This window comes from Athene noctua, chromosome 1 (assembly GCF_965140245.1).
Source record: "Athene noctua chromosome 1, bAthNoc1.hap1.1, whole genome shotgun sequence".
Lineage (NCBI taxonomy): Eukaryota > Metazoa > Chordata > Aves > Strigiformes > Strigidae > Athene > Athene noctua.
The window spans coordinates 47689741-47715732 of NC_134037.1; positions in this window are offsets into that span (position 1 = coordinate 47689741).

Sequence of the window (25992 nt, forward strand, 5' to 3'; positions counted from 1 at the left end):
ACCATCATCCTGCTCCAAAGGCATGGGCAGCAGAGAAGCCAACCACATGGGTGACAAACTCCAGGGAAGCCTCCTCTCTTCTCATTCAGCCTGGTGTGGGAGAGACATCAGTTTCCCTTCCTCACTTTCTAGGAGGACTGAAGTTAGATAATTTGAGCCAGTGAAGGCTCACATGCAGCATCCCATGGGAGTTAGCATGAATATTCTGCAAGCAGAGAAGGAACCTGAAGGACTGTGTATGTTCCCTCTGCTGCGTGGGAGCAACTTCTTGCTGAAGGAGTCAGTGGGGTGAGACACAGGTGGTACCAGGGCTGTACCACAGGATCAAATAAGAAAGATTGATGGAGATACACAAGGAATATCAATGAAAAGACAGCATAAGAAAATTATATAAAAGATAGGCCTCTTGTTTTCTACCTAAATCCCATTCTCCAGATGCTTTTTCCTACATCAGCCTACTCTTTTGTCCCCTTTGTGGTAAATGCCTCCACAGAAGACTGGTTACCATTTATGACAGTACTTTAGTCAATGGTAAATTTGACTTATCAGTTTATAGAAAAATTGCAAGACTTTTAGAACAATAATTCCCCTGATATTTGACTATCCTTCTAAAACGTTTTGTTGTATTATCAGCTTCAACAGCTCCTCAGAGAATCTTAATTTGTTATGAATCATTTATTGAGGAAAGAGGCTGAGAAGATGTACAAGCACATTTTGATTTTCACATTAAAGAGTAACATATAAATGTGTACAGCTTTCAAAGAGTGGAATCATTTCTGGTGGGTTTGATGAACAGTTGTCACTTTTTTTATTTACTGATCATTTCAGTGGCAAAACTGGCAATTTCCCAAGCAACTTTTCTTTATTTTGTAATTTATTATCCCCAAAATACAATGGGTTTCTGTACACATTATATCCTGGTTATAGGAGGTGAGCAAGGTCACAAAGAGGAGTTTCATTGGTGGGAAAATCTTTCAGACAGTATAGTTCATCTGCGGGGACTTGGACAGACTTTGAACATTTTGGTGATTGGTATTTCTCTGAGTCCAAACTATGTAACTGCAGGAGGAATGCACACAATATGTAGAAATCAACTGCTTAAAACTGTTAAGGGATGTTAGGTGCATTAAAACACTAATCAACCAACTACATACTTCAAGTTGTATATCTATAAGCTGAAAACCATTCCTCTGTTTCTAACTAGAATTGCCTGAAAGGTGATAGTATTTGGCATTATGAAAAAGTAAAAACACTTTAGAAATTCATACATAAATTAGCACACAAAATTCTGATTGTAACAGTAAATGTTGTTATTTTAATCTTTATACAGGGAGCTGAATAAAATGGCAAAGATATTCATGTTTCTAAATATTCATTCTAAAGGTAGCAAAGGTAATCATGTTTCATGGGGAGGATAAAGCACATCCTTTGTTCACAGATCAGTCCCAGTAACTTCCTGACAGTAGAGAGAGAGGTTCTGAGACTCTATTTTATACGATGTGCCTCATAACTATTGGAAGTCAGACAGAGCAATGCGAGCAATTCACGGGTTGTATTTTGTATTACAAGTATTATCCTACCATTTTTAAAGAAATTGAAATTTTTGTGAGACTGGGCCCTGACAGAGGTATAGTGAGTTCAGAGATTAATATGGTCTATGTTAGTCTTTGAGAAAAGTTTTGAGAGGAACAGAGACGTACTTTGCCTAATTCAGAGATCCAGGAAGCTAACAGAAAATTACCTTTGCTTTTAATACTACTATCCCTCACAGGATAACAATGAGTGTGGCATAAATATTTCAAGATTTTAAAATTGTAGATTAAAATGCTCTAAATAGAAGAGATAAACAAAACTGTACTTTTATGTTAGTGCCAATAGAACAAAACAGATCTGCCTACAGCCAAATTAATAATAAAAAAATCATATGTTTTCAGTCAAGAATCTACAGTCTTCATTCACAGGACTTTGTAGGTTTGTTACAGATATCTGCAGCTTGTTTTCTAGTCTGTGGTTGTCGAGAGTGACATGTTGCTAAATACAAATTTAAAGCATGTTATCCAGTAAAAGAGGCATATTTTTTTCCACTGAATTTGCATTAAATTTAACTTTATGTAGGGAAACAGTGCACTATAAAGTAGGGGTCTCAGGTTCAGCAAAGCAGCTGGGTAGGTCTACTAAAACAGCATCCATCAGACGCCCCACTCCTGCTGTAAGAGTGCTACACGGGTAGTCAGCTTGGTGGTAGACAGCAGCACCACTGAGGACAACAACCCCCCAAAAGCACAGCTACAACTCCGCGACTACTTGCAGAACTGTACAATTCAGTTTTAACGTCATCTTCTCTATTCAGCAGCAGTTCTCCCCTCCTCGGTTCGAAAAAGCAGCTGTGGTGTCAACAGGCACATTATGTAAAAATAAACCATTTGATAAGTGGATAGAGAAGAACGCTCTTTGATCAGCAGAATATACAGACGTCCATGAGTGCAAGGGGCACTGGAGGAATGCCTAAGAAGTAAGTTCCAGCAAGGGTGAATTTGCTGGAAGGGTAATTGTGTGAGAATCTGTCAGGCAGCAAGAAAGAGCTGCAAATTTCCAAACCATATGATACAAACCAAAAGGGAAAAAAAAAAAAAAAAAAAAGGCACTTTTGCTTTCAGAAGTCTCCCCAAAGCCTAAAAATAGATCATGGGGAGATGAATCAAATAATAATTTATTCAGAAAACTAACTCGCAGACAGAATACACAATCCTTTGATGTTTAAAAACTATTGAAGAAGGTCAGTCTATTTCATAAAAGAGCTGTTTGAAAGTTTTCTTTCTTCCCTCTTGTTTCAATGAAGTTTGCAATGCGGGTAAACTTTGCTGCTGCTGCTGCTACTGTATTTTCAGGCATCAACAAAAATGGAAGAGTAGCCCATGGTTCTGGGTAGATAATAGATTTCTGTCTGCTGCAAAACCAACAGTAAATCCTGCTTCAGCAGAATAGACCCGCGGTTAAACTATCACCTCTAGGATTCTCCAAGATTACATTTTGTTCAATCTCTAGATAAAGGTCAGCTCTGTAAGTGACTAGTTTTTACTTTTTCTTTGGGTCATCAACTTACAAGTTTCCATGTATGCTTCAGAAAAACAAGCACACAAGGGTTTATTTTGTAAGATGTCCTAATAGTAATGAAAAGTTAAGGCTTTAAAATGCTTTCCCCTGTATAAACTCTCATGTTGAGGAGTCAGACTATGCTTAAAGAGATGAAATTTGATGATCCATATTTTCTACAGTAACTTGAAGATAGAACATTGGGCAGATGAATTTTACTCACTGGAAAAAACCTGGAAACTGATAGCATATTTAAGACTCATGTTGCTATATTGATTGTTTCTTTTTGCATTTTCGGATTTGAAATGTGTCGTTGATTTAGCCAATCAAGCAGCAAAAAATGTAATGAGCTATTTTTCCCCACTGACTTTTTGGATATATTTTCAGTTTATCAGGAGGCAAACTTTCTGGGAAAATCCCAGATTGCTGGTTTTAAAGACTATCAGCAATTACTGAGGATACCAAACTTTACTGAGACTGGCAAATCCAACACCTGCAGAAAGATAACAGAGGAACCCAGTGCCATTTCAGAAACACCAGCAGTATCACAGTCACAGCTAGATAAATATCACATGACAAGAAGCGATAACAAACATACTGCCATAACCTCAGGAAGATCTAAGTTTACAGAGCTTAAGGGAGAAAACACGAGGAAATGCAGTTAAACAAAGAGCCTAAAAGATACTTCTATTTCACATCAGCTGTAGAAAAATCAATAGAAAAATACAAAGAATGAACTCGGTGTGTTGAGATCCTTATAAAAATAACTCAGAGCAAATGCAAGCAAGCTGGAAAATCAGACCCATGCTGGCAGTTGTAAAGTGCTACCAGGAGGATTTAAGCCCTGCTGCATTGGCTTTCAGATACACAGAGTTTGCTTTAGAAAGGGGGGGGGGGGGGGGAATGGGGGGTTGGGGGTGTGTGCAACTGAATGTGTCAGCTTCTATTAACTGGTGGCAAAACGCGAGGCACACAAGGAGCTGCTCAGGTTAGCCTGAAGGACTCCATCTCACACGACAGAAAGTGACATCACCTACCCCCTGCCCCTCATTCCTAACCAGTGCTAAATGTTTCCTTTGCTGAATTGTGATGCCTTGGCTGTTCAGGAACCTTACCAGACTCGGCATTAATATTGACACCACCACTTCCCCCCAGACTGGATGCAATATATATTTAGAGAGAGAATTGATGAGGAAAAGTGTCATATATTTTTCAGTGACTTGACCCATGTTTTGTGTCCTCAGTATATTAACTTCATATTGTTCTGCTGGTGCCTGTGTGAAAGAGACTAAACCATCCTTCTTAATTTGCTGGATATATGACTAGAAAAACTTAATAACAGTAAAACTTTTGAAGTCTTTGAAGCAATTAATATAATTTACTTCACATTTTTATACAGACCTTCTATCTCAGTTGGGTTTTTACAATATGTCTTCTTCTTAGATATATTTTTTTCCCCACAAAAAGCAGTTCCAGCTTAGCTGTCATAGTCATTGCTGTCATTACTGGATGAAAAAGTTCTGAGTTATTTATTCACATGATGAAAAAGTTCTAGGGTTGGGCCATCCTTCTGAAAATAATGGCATTTTATTTTAGACTGTATACAACAAAGGTGGGGAAAAAGTATAGTCATAGCCACTGTTTTGTTTTGCTTAATAAATACCAGTCTGTAAAGCACTGACCATATAAACCCACATTCATTTATCTGAGACAACAGGACGCTTTGCAGATCCTGACAAGTATGAACATGTAAGCAACCTGACAGGTCTTTAAGGTCTTTCCTGATTTCCTTCCAAACAAGTAAAAATCGGACTTTTGAATGAGAACTCTTTCACGGCTACATACAGTCATAGGCATATCGCACAGCAGAGGCAGGAGTGCAAATATTACTTTCTCACCTATGGTTGACAGAGCTTGGGACTTCCTACCTGACTCTACCCCAGGGGGAAAGTGTTTTGTCCTTTAGTACTACTGACTGGACCTCAGCCGTAACATAAAGCTGAATACTCATGTCCTCAGCATTTCTTGTTCTCCCTCTTCAGACCAAGGATGTCTATTGCAGGCCAAAGAAAGGCTGTTATGGATGTGTTCTAGCAGATTCAAAGGGCTACTGAACATGGTCGCATGTCTTGTACGCAGCATTTCCCTTTCTCTTCTGTTTCAAAGGCCAGCCAAGAAGTAAAAAGGTATTTTACTGACGTTTTTCAAGACAGATAGCAGCCATAACCGCTGGGACCATTTACTGCCAAACAGGGTTAGTGAAAGAGTTTTAAAGGTTTCTCTTAACAATGTTTTCAGTTGTGTGAATTAACTGACAAGTGATAAACATCTGCCCACAATCCTGATCAAGACAGGGACGACATTGTGTACTACCCTACTAGAGTGATGTTTGGTTTATATGGTATCAGCTTCTGAAGATTACTGTTAACACAGACTCGGATGTCACTGAGACTGCAACCCAGTTAACAGTGCTAGGAACTGCTGGGATAAACACCATATTCAAGTACTTTTATTGTCTTATTGATGCAGCTGTTTTGAACACTTCTCTTCTGCCTCCACATAGAATGTACCTCCTAATGCTCAGTGGTCCATTGCCCCCAAAGTCATTGAAGTACTCAGAAGTTTTATGACCGGTCTTCCGGCAGGAAGCTACACACTAACTGAACTTTAGGCATGTGAACCATCCCATTGAAGTTAGCTGCAGATTTCAAGTTCATATCCATGTGTCTGTAGGATGACAGTACCTCAGCATCTTCATGCCTCTTGATTAAAAGCTGGTAATTGGAGTCAGCTTCTTGTAATATGGGCAACATTTCCTTCTGCAGCTCTGAGGACTCAGGATAAGGCTGCTCCTGTAATAAAAAGTGAAAAAAGGACAGACCTGGGAAGCCAGATTTGCTCTTTCTGGGAGCGACTAACTCCTGCGCTTCGAATCACAGTGGCTTCTCCAGGACTCCAGCTCAGGTGAAGTGATAGCTGTGAGCTTTTTGCTGTCCACATTTTATCTTGCTGCTGCAGCAACTGCTAACATTTCATGTGCCTGGAGATGGCTGCAATCACAGTCATTCTCAGCATTGTCATAGGGATGTTGTGAACACAGAGGTGCAACTAAGAAGACAAAAGATAACTTGACACCCTGCCCAATAAAAGGAACTCAGACATACTGAGCCTCCCGCTGAAGAAGACAATTTTCTCTTTTGTTCTGGAGCCAAAGGTTGTTTAATATCTTTGAGGCCTCTTGCGACTACACTCTCTGGGGCCTCTTCCACACCTCTGTATATGAGCCATAACTTCTAGCATATTTTTCTCTCAGTTTACACACAGAAAAACTAACAGAAGAGAACACCGAGGGATAAAAAGATGATGGAAACACCTGACTACTTGGAAGACAAAATTAGAGAAGGTCCAGGTATTTATCATAAATGAGCTTTGGGACCACAAGTTACCTTTGTGAAGAGAAATGTCTTTGCTCCATTCTCAATAGTGAAGACATTTGGACTGCATTAAACTGCAGAGTGGGAGGGGATTTAAAACTAAATTTCCCCTACCCAAGATTATGTATAAGGAAAAGAGCATGATTGCCATAAAGCTTAATGTCACAATGTTTTCAATTAGTTTAAAAGCTTTTTTTATTGATCATTTTTATTATGGTTCTTCAGTTATTTTGTAAGTTTTATTTGGAATAAGACAGTTTATTTGAAACATTTTTAAAAACTACATTGCTTTTTCAAGTGTTATCAAGTATGAGAACTTTGCAAGGCTGTGTTAGTGTTATGTCCTTTCAACTTTTAGAGACTAATTTTGATTTAATGTTTCAAAAAGTTCATGTTGTGTTTGCTTTTCATCTATTGATCTGATTTTTCAAGGCTTTTTGTGAGGCTTAGTTTTGGTTAATTTGAGGTGCTAAGCACCTTCCAGAATTTTAGCTATTGTTTTCTAATTGAGATTCAACAAATTCAGCTATTGATCATTTGTGTACAAGTCAATCTGACCTGGGGATTTCTTTCATGAACAGGTTAATTTACTATATTCTTGCTTTTCTAACTTATGCAATGCATTCTTTTTTATTTCTATTTAACTGTTTCAGTTTTGGTTGTGTTTTTGAGTTCTGCACATTTTGTAACTTCCCAGTTAAAGGTTTTAAAATTCTGAAAACCAACTGATATGTCAAGAAGCTCAGCAATACTTGGATGATATCCATGCCACATACACTTTTAAAACACAAGCACTACAGTTAAGTTCTAATACAAGACCTATGTCGAAGATTTGCTACAACTTAAAGTTTAGTATTAACTAGATGCAAATTTATATAACAGAATTATCCTAAGTACTTTCAGCTATTAAATACATGTAACTTGATCTATTTCTAAACCGATTATAAGCTGCAGGGAGTTTGGGAGAGGGAGATTTTGAAGGATAACTGGAGAAGGAGAGAGGAAATGGAGAAAAGGATTAATTGGACATGAGCAGATGGTTTGCATGAAGGGAAATGTATCTATAATGTTACCTATAAGACCTAAAGACCACATGACAGCCTACCTGGTGTTTTTATAATAATTTATAGACCTAAGATTACTTGTAAATCTTGCCATACTGTGCATCTAAGAACAGCGTAAGCAACACTTAAGAGGTTGCTTCAGTGATTCTGAATATCTGTGCTTCACAAGAAGAGTTGAGAAGAGGTAATAATGGGTATTAATGGACTATTTCATTCCTAAAGCTGATACCATGGTTAGTTTTTTGCCTTCTGCCACAACAGTCATTCCCTCGCATAATCAACCCCAAACACTAACTCACATCTCTGACAGCTATAAACAAGGACGACACCATAGTAGAACTACATCACAGAGCAACTTCATAACACAGCTGGTGTTATTAGGCTGTTCTTAATCAATCTAGCAGAGAGGAGACACCATGAAGCTGAGATTAGTTTATGCAGGTGTTCAATAATTTGGCACTTATTTGGGTGTATGACTTTTCCTCTATAAAGGCTTCTTAATTTTCTTTTCTTCTCTCCTCCCCCCCCCCCCCGCCCCCTTATTCTCTAACCCTATCTGGTGTTGTCTTCTTAATGTTATTCTTGTTCAGAATGTTTTGACAGATGGCAAGCCTGGGGCATATTTCCTTTTCCACACAAAATTCAAGGGAAAAAGAAAAAGAAAAAGAAAAAGAAAAAGAAAAAGAAAAAGAAAAAGAAAAAGAAAAAGAAAAAGAAAAAGAAAAAGAAAAAGAAAAAGAAAAAGAAAAAGAAAAAGAAAAAGAAAAAGAAAAAGAAAAAGAAAAAGAAAAAATGTTGTGAATATTTCTAGTAGCCTTTCTGAACAAATGGACTCATCTCAAATCACCAGAAAAGTAGAAAAGGAGAAACAGGACTTACAGGAAGTGAGAGTCAAATATTTGTGCAAAAGTGGCAGGTTTACCCTGAATCTGTTGCCAGAATCCAGCATAGAAGCAGGTGAAGGAAATGGAGGCTGGAGTGAGAAAAGGTGAATTGCCTATGCCCATTTTTTGGCACCATTCTGTTATTATGGAAAATTTCTCATTACACAAAATGTTTGAAGACCTACATATACAAGAGACTTACTTAAAACTTTTGCATGATGTTTCCCACAACTCAGTGATTCTTTGTATGTAGGATAAAAAGGTGGGAAAAAAATTCCACAAGTAAAATTGGCTTAGAAATACAAGTTTGTGAAAACTGAAAGGTAAAGATTTCAGCAGCACGCAATTTGAAGCAAGAAAGCTAAGCTTTTAACTTCAGACAGTCCCCATTTCTGATTAAATTCTTTAGGACTCTGATTTCCTTTCCCAGAATATGAAATCAGATCACAGAAAGGCAAAAAAAAGATCCCAGAGAGGAGACCATTACTGACGGAAGCCATGTGTCATTAATTCAGTTATAAATTATTAGCTGAAAGCAGCCTCTCAGCATTTGTATTTGATGAACAAAAATTGATTGCTTCAAGGGCATTTCAATCCTTTTGATGTTACCATCTTTTAGTCCACCACAAATCTGAATCCTTAACAGAATGATTATAGCATTATAGTAATCCTAAGAGCCAATACTAAAGGATTTGGAAGAGCAACAGAGATCAATAGTTTGAAAAAAGCACATCTTTTTGAGTTGACAGATCTGTCTAGCCTGATAGTGAACCTGAAAAAAATAAGTGGGGACTAAGTAAACAAGCAATCATGCAGACTGAACTAAACAGAGATGATGAGCCATTTTACTGAATTGCTGAATACACCAGGAAGGTCTGAATATTTCCATGGGATTTAAGCAAAACTAATGGCAACCAAGGGATATTTTGCTCACAACCGAAAAAAAAGAAAAAAGTAGTTTCAGAAATATATTTGCAAGTGTTTTCAGAGCTTTGTGAACAATCCCGGAGGTTGGGAAGTTCTGTGAGGTCAGCATTTGTATTTTGCATAGACTTTGAGATTATTTGAACTGGGATTTGAGGGAACACTGTCTTAATGATTGTCTTCCTTTTAGTTGCTTTGAAATCCAAAATCTGGGCTGTATTCCAACATAGAAATGAAAGTTCAGTCCTCTCATCAATTGGCTTATGAGATACATAGTAGACAGAAGGACCATGCATCCTTATCATGTAATCTCTGCCAAATTTAAAAAAAAAAAAAAAAGAAAAAAGTTTAAACTATGGAAGCAATTGGTAATGTTTGTGGAAAATCCAGGTTGTGCCAGGTTGTAAGTAACAAAGTTTTCCTAGCACAACAAAACAGAAAATAAGCTGAAAGCTAATGCCCTCTTCAACAGATCGAGGATTAGCATAAAATTATACTTTGAAGGAGGAAAAAGAACAGCATTGCAACAGTGGGGTATTGTTAAAGATCACTGGAATGAAGAGAGGGAAGAAAGACAAGAAAAAAACCCTTACACCAGAACACTGCAAACTTGTATAATGTTTAGCAGATATTTAACGATTCTTTTGGTGTGCTAAACAACAGATTAACTTCATAGTAGTCAAGTGAAAATTCAGAGAAATTCAGATGCAACACATCTGGAGAGCATCCCGTGGCAAATGGTGAATGGCTAAGTAATCTATTTCAATAGCAAGACATGTAGTGATAATTTATTGTTTGTAACAAGGGCTGTGAGCTTACCACTAATTCTAATGCAAAAACTTCAAAAATTATTTGAGGGATAAATGCAGGACTTCCAACAATCACATTTCTCTAGTGAGACATATGTCACCGATACATACTATTATTAAAAGATAAAGTCGTAAAAGTCATTTGAAAAAGGGTGTGTTTTTCAATTCTGTATGATCTTGCATATGAAGACTAGAGAAAAAAGTGGCATGTACCTTTTACGCTACTGCAAATGATTTTCTTTATGGGCCATAGCTTTTTAGCTTGGTTCATGTTTTCACATTTCTTACATCTGAAAGAGTGGCACAAATTAAATGCACATTAAAGACATGATTTTGGAACATTGTGCTGAAGCAGGTTTAACCCATTATTTTGAAGTTGTGCATGATAACATGTGATCTTTAAGCTTAACCTTTATCTCGAGCTGTTTAAAATGTTTTGTAGCTGTTCTTGTCTAAACGAATAAAAAGGATGATAAGCAGGGACTGGCATAAATAATAGCTGCTTTAAAACGGGCAAAGAAATTGATAGCTCTGCAAATGGTAGCCACCTGTATCAGGAAACTAAAGAAAGAGTCAGTATTCAGTGAAGAAGAATGACTGGAAACTTGACAGCAAAGGATAGAAATGGCAAGGGGAGAGAAGTCTTTTTAAAATGCTCTGTTCTCTAATCATGCAGTGCCAACCTCAAACCATGAAAAAATGTTATAATATCACTGATTGCTGACTTTATCCAGCCACTCCTAACTTCAGTGAGTTACAAGATTTCATCAGTGTTGGAAGCTGGCTTATCTAATGAATGAACCAACCTTCATTTTTTGTTTTGATGGAAATGTTGTTTGAACTATGGTCTGTATTCCTTCCACTACATCACACACCCTCTTAAGCACGACTGGATATTACAAGCATTGAAAGAGGACAAGACTCTGCCTGTATCACGATGAGATCTCACAGAAAGCCTGCAAGCATTGATGACTTTCCACAGAGGTTCACAGAAGCAGAGATGATTAGCAAAGTACAGCTAGTTGACAAAAGACAAGGACATGGCTTGTGAACAACAGCAGATGAGCAAACAAAAGGAGACAGCAACATAACTGCTGTAAATCACAGGATTCTGTGACATGCAGGTAGGTTGGCAGGGGGAAAAAAGATGAATTTGTGAGGTCTGAGAAAAAAGTTGAACCAGTGCTTCCAATAGTGAGCCATGTTACACTTTCTGGAAGACCGTAATATCCTGCTTGGAAGGCTAAGTCCTTAACAATCAGTACTTCTTTTTCCTTTTGTGACCCACGTTCACACAAACACAAGTGAGCTTCTGCAACAGGACAGGGGTTTCAGCTGTCTTGAGAAGCCACATCTCTGTCTCTGGCTGCACAGCATAAACCCTATACTTAGCTCCAAGGCAGGAAAAATTTTTATCTTCCTCAATAAAGCTCTTCTTTTTCTTGGCCCATAAAAATTTCTGCTTTTCTACAATGTAGAAAGAGTAGTAGTTCTTTGAACATGAAGCTACTGTAGAACTGCTTACTAGTAACCAGCTGTTTTTACATTTCCACCCCACATCAACCTGGACAGGCAGAAAATATGAGTTTCTAACTTTACGCTAATCTTTAGGAAAAAAAAATAACACAGAACCATTGCATAAAATTATCTGTACTTCCCCTTGTTAAAGGTCTGACACACTTATCTCACCCTACACTTCTATAAGAAACTTGTGGAGCTATCCCTAAAGATTATTGATGGCGTGGATTTGAAATTTGCATGTATGCTTCTCAAATTATTGATATAATTCTTGGCAGTTAGGTTGTCAAATTTATATGTTCGACAAGATTGTCATTCCAGCCAAAGTAGCTTCATTCCTTAAAAAATCATAATTATATTTTTTCTATCTACCTACACAATATTCCCCACAAATGTAAATCACTAAACAGAATGAAATTTATAAAGGTCCTATTGACATCTGTGGCAGTTTATACATATACAATTTGTTCTACATGTGAGTGAAAATTAACTAGAAATAAGAAAAATTTATTGCAAATATCAAAAGTTTTTGTAAAATTTGGAAAAAAAAAAAAAGAAGGAAAAATATTGATAAAATACTTAGACCTTCCACAGGTACATATATCATATATATGGATAGTGTCTTATTATTCAGTCATAGACTCTTAAAAAAATTTCAGCTGGAAAGGACCTCAGGAGGTGATCTGATCCAAACCTGTCTATCCTTACCCAAGGCAATGCTACCTTTCATCAAGACCAACTTGATTCTACCATGCTTACCAATGAATGACTCATTCAAGTTAATGTTCTTCACCTGTGACAAGAGAAGGCTCAGAAACACAATACATGAACTGTAAAAGGTATTGCTTCTTGAAGTGTCTGAAGAATTAACCTCCTCACGATTACTCTCCTTCTTGAAGTTGATCCATCACCTTCTCCATCCTTTATAACTCACTACAACTCTCTTCCTAAGTTACAAGCTTTTACTAGTTGCCTATTTGTACACAAAGTCTTATTCAAAGTACATAACTTACTCTGTGTTCATACAACCAGATAATCACTCTCCTGTGAGAAGTTTTGCTCTGTAATACTCACACCTACTTTTCACAGGTATTTTAGAGTTGTTATGTACACATTAATTTATTTATTAATGATGAGTATTGCTAGACAAAAGAGGTCAAAATTCATGTGGAAACATGTCAAACATTATTTTAAAATTTTTGTTACACAGAAATTAAATTTGCATAACATGGACTCCAAATAGAGTGTCTCATTTTAAGAACTATACATCAGGTGTCCTGAGGGCTTCCCATGCGGTTTTGGTGAATTGAAAGCTAATCACAAATATATATTTAGGGTTAGAAGGATGTCTAGCTGTTAAATTTATGTTTAATAGGGGTAAAAAAATCCATTACAATATCAACCAGAAGTGTAGGGCCTGATCCACCAACAAACAAACCAAATGTTTTCAGGAAGACGGGAAAAGTTTTGAAGTCTGGAAAGGAAACAAATCATCATTATAAAAATAAAATAGTTCAGCTGTGTGATACTGAGAAACCATAGGGAGATGACTCATGATTCCTGAATCAAGGCTTAAAAATAAACCAGAATAATTCTATGTCACTTTCCTTTTTTGTAATTTTGACAGGTTTTGAATGATTTTGGAGAATCTGTTCTGGCATTGTTTTATTGTTTCAAATAAAGGTAAAATTCTGATCATAAAAGGTTGATCAGTTGTAGTATATGTCTATCACTGTTAGCACTGCCTCAGCCCTTGCATCTGTTATTGAAGAAAAGCTGAATCAATACCATAAGTATTTCATGACTATGTGTTACGTATACAAACTACATTAAGAGGAGTATAGGACGGAAAAATAGCTCGATCACTCAGCCTACTCAGCTGCAATTGCAGGCAATCATACTCACAATCTGCCACATCTTTCAAATTTTTTTGTCTTTTTTTTGTTGTTGTTGTTGTTCTAGAACATTGCTATGTTCTACACTCAAAAGTGTCCTTAGTTTTCACCCATTTTTTCAAGAGCATCTTCTACCCATTTATTATTGGATCAAGACTGTCCTTTAGTTTAAATAATTCTTTTCCCTCCTTAGGGTTTGTTTCCATCATACGTTTTGAGGCAACAGTAAAATTTCTCCCAGATCTTATTTTGCTATGCTACACAAAACCAGCTCCTCTAGTCCATTCTCACATGTTCTCTCTGCATCTTTTGATCACCCCATTCTCCTCACTTTGAATTTTCAGTTGAATTGCAGGTGTCTAGAACATGGATAACCAGATGCATGCACAATATTCTGGAACAGTACCCTGGATAAGGGTAAAATTAACTCCTCACCTCTATTGGAAGAGTTTTGCATAATAAATCCAGTGGCTGAACTTGCCTTTCCCAGGGTTATATCCCACCTGAGGATTACAGCCATTTTGCGATTAACTAATGCAAAATCTTTCTCCTCCTCTACTGATGACCTTTGAATTTTGTTATTAACCCCCAAAGGCATGAAATTGCAATTCTCTCTGTTCAGTGTCATTTCACTGCAATTATAATCCAGGCTGATTATTTAAGTTATTTATATTTTAATGTATTTAGTTCGTATCTTCAGAACTAGAACTAGCAGCTTCCTTACACCCCAGCACCTGTCTTTTAGTACTCACCGAACGTAGTCTCTGCTCAAACCAGTTCTTCTGCCTACACTAACAAGTAATTTCTCACAGAGCACATCAGTTTACTCAGGTTGAGATAAAAAAAGCTACTGTGTACATTCTTCAAACTCTTTAAAAACCACAGAGTATCTTTTATTCTTTATAAAAATACCTCTTACATTTGTTATTCAACAGTCATATGGTTACAGTGGCTAAATTTAATTTTAAATATCTTGTCGCCAATCTTGCAATTTCATATGCTAGTCTTCTCAGAACTCTGTAAAGGACGTGAAATTCAGGGTTTATTCCTCCATAAACATAGTAACTTCAATCTTTTTATTCCCTGTAGCTAGCTGTCTTTCCCTTTCTCACCTGTATTTCATATCACATGTTAAAATTGAAGAAAAATATTATTTTAATGGTGGGACAACCTTCCATCCATTCCTACCCCTTCCAAATGCAAAGAAGCCTCCCTTCTTCCCTCACCCTCATTTTATTTGTAGGGCTAGATAACCTTTTGTTCTTTGTTTTGAATCCTTTGTGATGTCTAACTTGTCTCAGCTTCTGCTATCTTAAAAGTTTTAACTGCTCTCACTATACTTCATGTAGTCTAAAACGTCATTTTCTTTTCTTAACAATCCTTATTTCCACCCACATTCTCTTACCTAGACGTTAAATCCAAACCCTTTTGTCACATTTTGCTCTTATTTTGAAGAAGGTTATTTTCAGCCAGGATGAGAGTGTAACTCTCAACTTTCAATAGAGTTCCAATGAGTTTTTGCTCCTTTGACTTAAAGTAAATCCAAGTCTTGTCCATATCCTGTCCTTCTAGTTCTTTAGTCCAAACAATACCACTGCCCGAATTCACTTAGTTTAGCAAGCACATTAAGGTTTCTAAGTTAAACAGTTAGAATTCAGTATATACACAGTATAAAAGAGTCTTTATGAACTACATTATTATTTCATTCAGCCTCATGCAACATAAAATATGGGCAGTATTTATTGGGTACATAATCATTCACAGTCTTTTTTTTTAACCAATTTTTCATTGTGTTGTTTCCATCATTACTTAGTGTTCATCATCCAAATCCTTCACAGAATACAGACACATTTACTTGCATTTCTGCTTTTCTGCTGTGCTCATCACCTGATCTAGTGCAGATAACCACTGCCTTCATTCAGTAAGAAGTGACAGATACTTTAGTAATTCAAATTTCAAGATCTTCAGTGGCAATTGTCAATTTTATTTTTTTTTTTTTAAAGTTATTTCTACTCAAATATGCTAAATGGGTTTAACTGATTGCCTAAGAAATTGCTCACGGGAATTGTCTCATAAGGGCATGGATAAGAAAGAGTTTGCTAAGACAGCATTTAGCTCATGTAATTGCAGAACACTACATGCCTGTCTACATCTTTTTCCTTGTTCTGTCCACAAGAAATTTAGCTTCTGTGGCCAGATCCAGGAGGAAGATGGATGTATTGGGGAATGAATCCCAGATAGAAGAAAAAGGGTTAATTGCTAGAAATTATTTTAAATTAATGATCTGGCCTTTCTATTATGGAATGAGAAGATTCCCTCTTAGTTCACTAGGTCCTGTTCCCAGGTACCTGATTTCAGGTTTCCACTGGATCTCAGAGTACCCAGCAGTTAGATGTAGCTGTGCTGAAGTGGAAGATCCCATATGGCTCTATTTCCCACTTTTTTAAGCAAAGAACATCAGCTCATTCCAATACAAAAGCAGCAGAAATGTGGATTTAGTTGTCCAAAATTTACTCTGATTTACACAGAGTTGTGAGTTATGCAGGAATCCACAGCAAGCCTGATCTTACTTACTTTTAAGTGGTAAAATCTGCAAATTCCCAATTGCAGTGTTTGCAACACATCATGCTATTGTGAGGACTAAGTTAACAGGACCCATCAACAGTTTAGAAGGAAAAAACAATGTGATCAAATATTCCCAGAGGGATCATAAGAAAGCTATAGAATATATGGAGGCATAATATAGTTCTGCAACTCCTCTGGTAGCTGACACCTATGAAAATATTGTCTAGCTTTGCAGACAGTGTGACAACAGTCAGCACTATAGAGACTGAAACTACAGAGCAACAGAAACATGGAAGGCCCAGGAATCTGCAAAAAAAAGTTAAGATGGCATTTTTTTAATGAGTCATGCTAAAAAACTGCAGGCAAAACTGCACGGAAGAAAGACACCGTGTCCTGTTTACTCTTTGCTGCCATTCAGCTACCCCTTAACTAATTTTGTTGTGGAAGGAACTGTAATACAACACAGGTTTCCTGCTCTGACCAGGGCATATCTTTATACCTGAAATCAAAACTGAGAAAGAGTTACTTCTTGACAAGACTTATAAAACATTAGCAGACAACTCAATGAAGCATTACAAAACTGAGACCAAAATTGTATGTCCACTGAGTTTCTGTGTTAACTGATGGGCTTATTATTGTCTTCACAGGACTAAAAAGAGATACCCTTTCTTGAATTTTTTATTGGTGTTTCCCTTTCCTTCAGGGGAGTGGGACTAGTATTATATAAGTCAAGCTAGTTATCACTGGAAAAGAGGATCCATATGGAGCAGCTTTTTGGTATGTTTGAGACCACTCATTACTGACTTACACAATGTAGTCACCAGATTTTTATTTTTTATTTTTAATATTAGTTGATCCAACTTTATTTCTATTTTGAAGACTTATTATCTCACTAGAAAAATATGAAGATCTGATAAGAATTGAGCACAGACAATTCCACGTAACACTAGGGCAGTATGCCATACATTTTTTTAATCAGAAACTGGCTTAGTCCCACAAATGGGAGGCAGGTCAAGGGAAAGATGCCAATACAGAAATGTAAGATCTTAGAAATACTGCCCATGGACTATGACTAAAAATGTTGTATAAAACATAATAGTGTTTCTGGGAAAACTTTTAAAAAACATTTTAAATGCAGTAGAGCAGCTACAGTAGGAACAATAAAGAAAGGACCACCTTAGACTTTCAATATCTTCTCTATTACTTGGTACACCCCATGGGATATTGGCCTTTTGCCACACCATTCATGAGGTTAAAATCCACTTTATGCTTACCCCTCAGTGGAAGCATCCTAACAAGTTGCCCATAGGGAACATTCATGTGAACCTCCCCCCTTTCTTGCTTTACATAGAGTAAACAGTTCCCAAGATAGAACAATTTGCTCTCCAGGCTGGTGGTTAAGACAATTCTTTCAGAGCCCTACAGCCTGCTGATTTCAGTATTCCCTTTGTTCATTGGTGTTGTCAGAGAGATGAGGGAATGAAAACATGAAGTCTGAATCTGGCTCTCCCGCCCTTTTCTGAGTGCTCTCTTAACCCATATATATGTGCTAAGAACTAATAGAGGTCAAGGAACTAGGTCCAGTTAAAGAAAGAAGGTTTTTAAAGCACTTCACTAAAATAATTACAGAATTTTGCAAATAAGAATGTGTCATACAAAAATGTTATGAAAACATCCATACTAAGCTTAAAAAAAAAAAAAAAAAAAAAAGTAAAAAGAAAATAAATAAAAGAATGACATTTCAGAAGTTATTATAAGTTTTAAGATGTTAGAAAACACTAACAGGTGGCCAGTCTGTTAAGGATAAATCTTGCCTAAGCCTTAGATGTTAAGCTGCAAAGAAATGGAGTTCTCATTGCATTTGCAGATGGGAACTTTGGCATGAATATGAGTTCAATGCCAGATGAAGGCTGACTCAGGAAGAGTCTTCTTTTATTACCTAATCACCAACATTAAGCTGCACTAGTACAGATATGGTAAATTAATATACTTAATGTCTCTGGGTGGAGTAGATCTGACTTTTGTCCTAATGCATATACTTCTTTGTTACCTAAATGAGTCTGATATTATTCTGTGGTCACTTTTTTTTCTGTGAATGTGAAAAATTCATTCAGTGACTATGTCTTTTGATTCTTGCTCCCTGAAATCTGTTTCAGACACAAAAGCCAGAGTTTGACTAGAGGTCTTAACTTATAAACCTTAGACCTTTATTATTCTAGGTGTACTCTTCCTGCTTATTCCTGGAAGCAATCTTTCTACTCTATTTGCAACACCCTCACCCTTGGTCCTAGAACTGTTAAAAGGTTAGAGCTGAAAAATATTCCTAGAAGAGAATCTGAATCTAGTCCCCTGATTTCTTAATCTAAGTACCAAAGTTATCTTTTATTTGTTTTATTCCAAAGGACAGTAACTTCAAACAGTTCACTTTGGCAAGAAATTATCTTTTTCCGTGGTATTTTGCTTTACCTGCTCCACTGAAAAGAGAAGAAACGTTAGAATTCAACCCTGAGAATTCATGTCATGACTTATACACACAGAAACCCTTTATACCAGGTGCTTCAAAACACAAAATATTAGCAAAGTTCCCTAGAGTTTCTGATTTTAGATGGGCAATCAGAGGAAGTCAACAGAGTTTGGGAACTGTTGTCTCCATCAAAGAATGTGAAGAAACAAATACACAAACCTGTGGGCTCACAGGAAGTATTTGCTAAAAATCATCTGAGAGAGAACACACTGATGACATATTCCCTAGGTGGTATTACTGTTCCCACACAAGAAATTTTTTTTTTTTTTTTTTACATTGCATTTAAAAATTGTAACGTGCTTTCAAAGCTTATATTCTCTTGGACCACTCAATGTCAGAATTTATTATGGATGAAATACTCATTTTTCTTTTTCCATATTTCTGATTCCAAAGAGATTGCATTAGGTGTAGTAACATCTTTAATATCTGCCATTAATTAAAGCCACTAGGAATTAAAAAATTCTTGCAGGATCATCCCACCCCATTATACTCCTAGTAGATGTGTGCACTCTACTATCCAGTGAAAAGAAGTCATTTTCATGGATACCATTATTTTAGAACCATATTTCAATAAAATTGTCTGGCACTAGTTCCCAGAATTTATCCTTAAAAGAACTGGTCTACTCAGAAATTTCCTGTGCAAAAATTATTTTATGCTTCACAAAGTGTTCCCTGTACATGTCTAATCTGAAACTCGTTCTTCACTCTACTACAAAACTCAGTGGTTATTTCAACAGAACTAAGAGGTGAAAGAAAGGACAGTCTGTACTTTCTTAAATGTACTGAAAGGACCATTTAAATTATAGATATAAAATCATTACTTCTGAACATAAAAGATTTTTTTAAAAAAACAACAAAAAACCACAACAAACCAACCTGCTTTAATGTCAAGAGTTTTAGATAAGTATGCAAAGCTAAATGTTTGGGAAACCCAAATCATCTAGATAAAATAGAACCCTGTAAATAGCATTTTAGACAATGATGAAACTGCCATTGTCATTTTAATTGTGGTCAGCTTGTACTAAATTATCTTATTGCACTTTTCAGAAAAAAAACATTAGTGATGTTATGGTTTAATAAGAAACTATTCCTTTGTAGTAACATACTTTTAGGAATTTTACCACAGAAAAGAACTTAACTCTTCATCAGTTCTTGATGGCTGGAAACTATTTGACTTCTGCAAATCATCTTTATGGTTTCTTCAAAGGAATTATCTGGACAACAAATTCATTGAAATTGGAGGCTCTGCTGGCTGAGTCAATTCATCCCAAACCCATTATCCCCACAAATATTTCTTTTGTCTCATACAAGGTCCAGAAGCACCTGCCGGCATCACAGTTTTGGTACAAGGGCAGCCATCAGTTTGCGGGTGTATGAAGAGGTTTCATCTTGAAGCTGTGATTCATAAAGTGATTTATACAGAAACATACACTTCTTTCACAGCATCATTTCTCTAACAGCACTGCAAATTGTGGCAATCTCTGTCCAAGGTGCTTGCTCCTTGCACCACCGTCCTCTCTTGCTGCCAGCAGCTGCACAGACCAAGGAACTGGTGCAGCAGCAATACAACTTTCTCACTCAGGTAATTTTCCAGCCATATCACAGCTCTGACTCATGGTTTTTCAGCAGAGGGGTATCTATCAAATGATGGGAACCGCTTAAGCTGTTTTAATCATTGCTGCTGCCAAATGCTAGCTTGAATATTTATTTTTTTTTTACTAATTTCTTATCAGGGAAGATAAAGCATTTTTTTTCAGTGGAGGTTGATGCTACACTAAAAGCTTGGCCAAGTAAGTGTAGTCCAAGTGTAGTAAGATGTTTATCCTCTGGAGAGGTCACAACTGCATGGGGTTGCTCTTAGGGACATCAGCATTATGATGGATGAGTATGAAAAAGGTCAGGAAACAAAGGGAAAAGCCCCTTCCTTGTTAACTCACCACTGAAATATGAGGTGGGAGAAAGAGGAAAGGGAAAAATGGGGAGCTGGCTTAAATGTTTTTCCAAGGGAAGTTTGGACTATAAAAGCAGGGCTCCAGACTAGATCTTTCTTCATAAGTGCAAGATAAAAATAGAAGGAGGGGCTGTCATTAAAGAGGCTGTGATTGTCTAATATTTTGTCAGCAAGAGCATGAAGGGTGAAAGGAACCTTTGAAGATATGCTGCCAACCTGATCTACCAGTGGATTTCCTTTCACGTTTATTCACCTGTTTCCATGAAGTTTTCAAAATCACTAAAGGAATGAGTGATAGAGAGGATGAAAAGAACTTCTGTATCTGTTTTAGGGAAACATTCTGCTGCTTACTACCAATGTCTTCAGTGAACTCAAAAATGAGTCACTGAAACAAAGCAAAGCAAACTTCAAGGAAAATGTGCAATTCCAGCTTAGAGATTCCAGGTCCTTCTGTGTGAGGAGCTTTTTGAACTGAAGTTAAGGATCTATAGCACAAGGGAATATAAGTGTTGAAGACATGTATAAATTCCAGTATGAACAAATTGTCAACATTTTTTAACATTGAGCACAGGCAGAATATATAAAGTATTATCTTGAGATGTAAAAGAATAATAGATCTGCATAAGGACACTATGAAAAGAAGCAGTATTCAGTCAATGAAACAGTATTGAAACATTCTGCACAAAAAATATACTGTCAAGGGAAACATACATTTAAATCCTTGTTTTCCTCTAATATCTAAGGGCTCTGAAATATTTCTCACACAAAGTTATTTCAGCTTTTTACAAAAAAGTTTACATGCATTTATGAAAGACATCTGCTAATTGCAGGCCCACCAAAGGGACAAGTTTTTAGACTTCTTAGAGCTTTTCTCACCATTACTTTTCAGAAGAGCTTTATCAGATTCTTCATTCTTTAGTATTTACACTGTACTTAAAGAGTACACAGTGAAAAGAAGCTGTGGAACCGTGGTGAGGTTTATGGCCTTATACAGAAGGCTGGACTAGATCACTACATGGTCCCTGGTCTTACAAGAGAAAAAAAAACCGAAACTGTTAGAATCTCATCCAAGCTGTTGGAATTCCCTTTTACACAGATGAGTTTAATACCCATGCACTGGTTCTCAAAACTATTATCCCTTACTTCAAGGAGGCAGGGAAATTTGAAACAAATGCGGAAACAGTAATTACAAAATATATATACTAGCCAGCTGGAAAGGAAATATGAAGCATGCTTATATACAGAACATGTTACTACTACTTCTTTCTCAGAATTAAACACAAAGCAAACAGAAAGAAGCATATTAGCAAAGTCAAATCTGTATTATCGAGCCCATGGCTGACAAAGGAAAACAGATCCTTGAAAGGGGGCTGAAAAAAGGGCCATTTTGAGGATTACTACCCAGGATATTTAATGAGTTCCTCTTTCAACCCTGCCAAATGGTTGGTCTCTATCACTTTCTGAACACAAATCTGTGCGCTACCTCAGTTCTAGATTGTGTCTCAGTTACTCAGATTGTGTTTTCCACAGAGGCACACAAGTCTCCCTGAAAGACTTAGACCTCCTTTCCAAAGAAATGCAGAAGTTTACACAGCTATATGAAAGTATGTGATATTTATCTCATGTATCTAGTAATATATTTCATCATGACTTGATAGGAAAGCCATGGAGGAGTTCTTCACTGGATATGTCAGAGCTAACTAATTTAGGAACATGAACAAAGTACTCCAAGGTAAAGCAGCTGCAAACATACAGTACTCTCAGCCTACAGAAAATGCTCATCAAGAGCTTAATCAAAGCAGCTCATCCATTGCTGACCTCAAGTTAAGACCATTCCCACAGACAGTAAGTCCTGTGTAACTGGCCCTAAACACAGCTTGGCTAACCCAAGCAGCTGGTTCAAGGCTCCAGTCACATGAGGACCCCTGCACAACTGCAATAGTTTATAACAGCCAAGGGATCAGTTCTCAAGGTGGTGGGTTTTTTTCCTTTAGAAAAGGAAAAATAAATATTGCATTCTGCAAATTGAGAGAATAAAATGCTCAGAGAGTTTTGAGAGGAAAGCCTTGTGCTTTAAAACATGAAGAAAGGATGCCAGTTCAAAAACAGGAAACATACACTTTGTTCTAGGCTTAAGCCTGAGATCCACAAGTGCTAAGAACATTTTACAGTGAGAGCTGTCAAGAGAGGATGCTCTAGCTGCTAGCCAGCTTTTGGGGAAAGTCAAACCAGTACTGTCCTAAATTTTCCTTATGTAGTCAGCTTTAAAAAGGGGGTTTCCTCCTCCTGCTTTTAGCCAGTGAGAATTTTCTTTTTCATAAGGGACATCAGGCCTGGTGGTGTGGAGAATCAGTTTGGGTAGTGTGAATGCTGCTGTTGCCAGAAGTCCATGGTGCTGATGGAGAGATTTATATTTGAATATGGTCAGTGTCCTCAGCCTGCAGCTGGAACGGATTATATCCAACATTTTTTGAAAGGTCAGTTGGTGCGTTTCTGTGTCAGTGTTGTCAAGGATTTATGGACAGCAAGAAAAGGTCAATAATGCACACAAAATGGCCTGCCAAAATGAGTTGTGATCTACTAGTGGGTTGTTGCCCTACAAAGATCTGCTAAACTGGAGATAACATACAGAAAACCCACTTGTTAGTTTACCATGCTGTTTGGCAATTGCTCAGCATAGCTCAGGTCTCCTGCTGAGCTATGAAAAAAAGTGGTACTAAAAGTCACAATAGGAAAAATTTTAGTATATATCATCTTCATGGTCCATTTTTCTTTCATGTGCTTCCCCATAATAATGTAGTGTTGACTGGATTTTCATGGGTATCTAGGGTATGCATGTTAAAAAGAGCTGATCATATTCAGCTATATATTTGCCATTTTATATTATTGTGCTACAGGATCCTTAACTGTGCAATATTTTCATTAAAAAGATACTGCTGCCTATCTTTTATTAAATTAAGAAAGGAAGAAGTGTGGTGAGTTGATATTATGAGATTTTTTTTTAATGACTAATGAAAAGGCTGGACTATGTTGTCACATTTTACAACAGTAACCAGCAATGGCTGCACATGAGAAACACAGCACATAGATAAACTTCCCCCCATCCCCACCATCCAGATTGCGTCCAGACCATCACATGTATTAGCAGCTGACTGACCTATCCTTAGTCAGTTTGGACCCGTTTAGCTTTTGGCTCATAGTCAAAATCTATAGCTCTAGCAAATACAGAAGAGGAGGACTGTCTAAGCCTCCTGTTACTCCCACAGTAACCCACTGAGCTCAAACACAGCACAGCACAATGTTTGTTCTGCCATTGTAGTGATAGCACCATTCTCGTGAGTACGGTTAAGAAACATCAGCCCCCAAAGCAAAGATGTGTGATGAGACCGAGTTACTCCCAGTACAGGGGCTCAACAAGGCTCAGCACAATTACCTCCTCTCGAGTTGTCACTTCCCCTCTTGCAGAGAGACAAAACCCAGACTCCTCTTCTGTAACCCAGCCAAAAGATCCTGTGGAAAACAACAGAGTATTGTTCCTCCTAAAATCCTTCACTATTTCTGTAGGCATTTGACTGTCTTCCCCTTCAGATTTTTTCTGCCTCTCTCTGAGCCACCAGAAAAGGCACCCTGCTCTGACACCTCATCGTGGCCTTGGCTGAGATGGCTGAGCAGCTGCTTCTGCTTGGTGACTTGGTCACAGCTGCAAAAAGACACAGGCCCCCAACTAGAAAATCCATTGGGGACACAGTGAGTTGAGTGTCTGTACTCTTTCCCCCAGACAAACATGCAGAACTCAGCGTAGTTATGATGTTTTGCATCAGATGATGTTCTCTGCCTCAACCTGCTTCTATTTTATTGATTTTACTAGATAAATTGTGGAATTACATTAAAGAAGAAATTAAAACACCAAAGGCTTTTTTTTCTTCTACATCAACTATTTACTATTACTCATTTCAGTGTCCTATAGCTTTTTCAAGGAAGTCAGACAAACTTTGGATAAGGAATCAGAAATCTCCTATTATGCTTTCATACTTCAGCTATTGTTCATACTGTCCTTCTAGCATGCCCTAGTGTGACAAACCAGTAACTAGTGTGTTTTACCTCATGTTAGAAATGTAGGAAGCAGGCTCGCTGCGGTGTTCTCGCCATGGGCTCACATCAGGCAGCAGCAAAATGGAGAGAATAAACATGGAGAGAAGCTACTTTTAAATCTCAAAACAGTACTTCTTTTTGAGTTTTGTTCATTGCTGGGATTCATTCCAATTTTAATGAAACAGAATTTCTTAGTCATATTTCCACATTACGTTTCAATCTTTCATTAAAGTAGAGCCAGAAAAGCACTTAAGCACATGCTTAAAACTTCAAAATACATTCTGAATGTATTGCCTAATTCCTGTGATATTTTTGTTCACTGGGGGTCTTCACAAGTTCAGACTAATACTAGAAATTGGCTTTGATTTAGATAAAAGCATTCTTGTCCTAAATGAGGTCAAATACAACAAGGCCAAAACCTGAAACCTTCACATATGCTGGGAAAGACAGACACCATCATTCTTCCCTATGCTCATGCAGTTAAAACATTGGCCAGTTGGACGCAATATCAAGAGAAATAACTAACTGCTCTAACTTCCTTACTGTAGACAGCTGTCCCACTTGCTGACCCGTGGGCTAGGTTGGCTCAGATGTTAGCACCAAGAGCAATGACTACTTTCAGCAGAGTGACTTGCTGAGCACAGTACTATCCAAAATGAGCTTTAAAAGACTGTAAAAGTGGCGGCGTAGCAGTTGTCCTACCCAGTTTTTTAGAACAGCCCTGAGTCTTTGTTGCTATTACTGGCTTCCCTTCACCAAAGAAAGGGCGTTTTGTACTGGAAGATGTTCTCTCAGTCATTTCCCCCTTTGGGACCCTGTGTCTTCACATAAAAGTGCAGGATTTCCTAAGTGACTCACGAGCAACAGGCCAAATTCTTAATCCAGTTTGAAAATAGTATTTTCTTCAGTAGGCATCATGAGGAAGGTTTAGTTCCCAGAGAGCAGGAGCAGGCTATTTTAATACAAAGGAACTCAGACCTTTAAAGGGATTCAAGCTGCTCTTTATATCTTCCAGAAAGCCTTGCTCTGAATCACATGCTCCCAGCGTCTGCTCCATATTCTCACCTATTCTCCTTCTTTCACCTGGGGAGTTAGGTAATGTCTGGCCCAAGTACAATAAGGGCCCCACCCCCTTTAAAGGCCATCTTATTCTAGAACAACATTGTTTATGGATTCCATATGCTCTATCATTAGTGTTATCCTTGATTCTCTGTCTCTCACTTTCCTCTTGTGCAATAA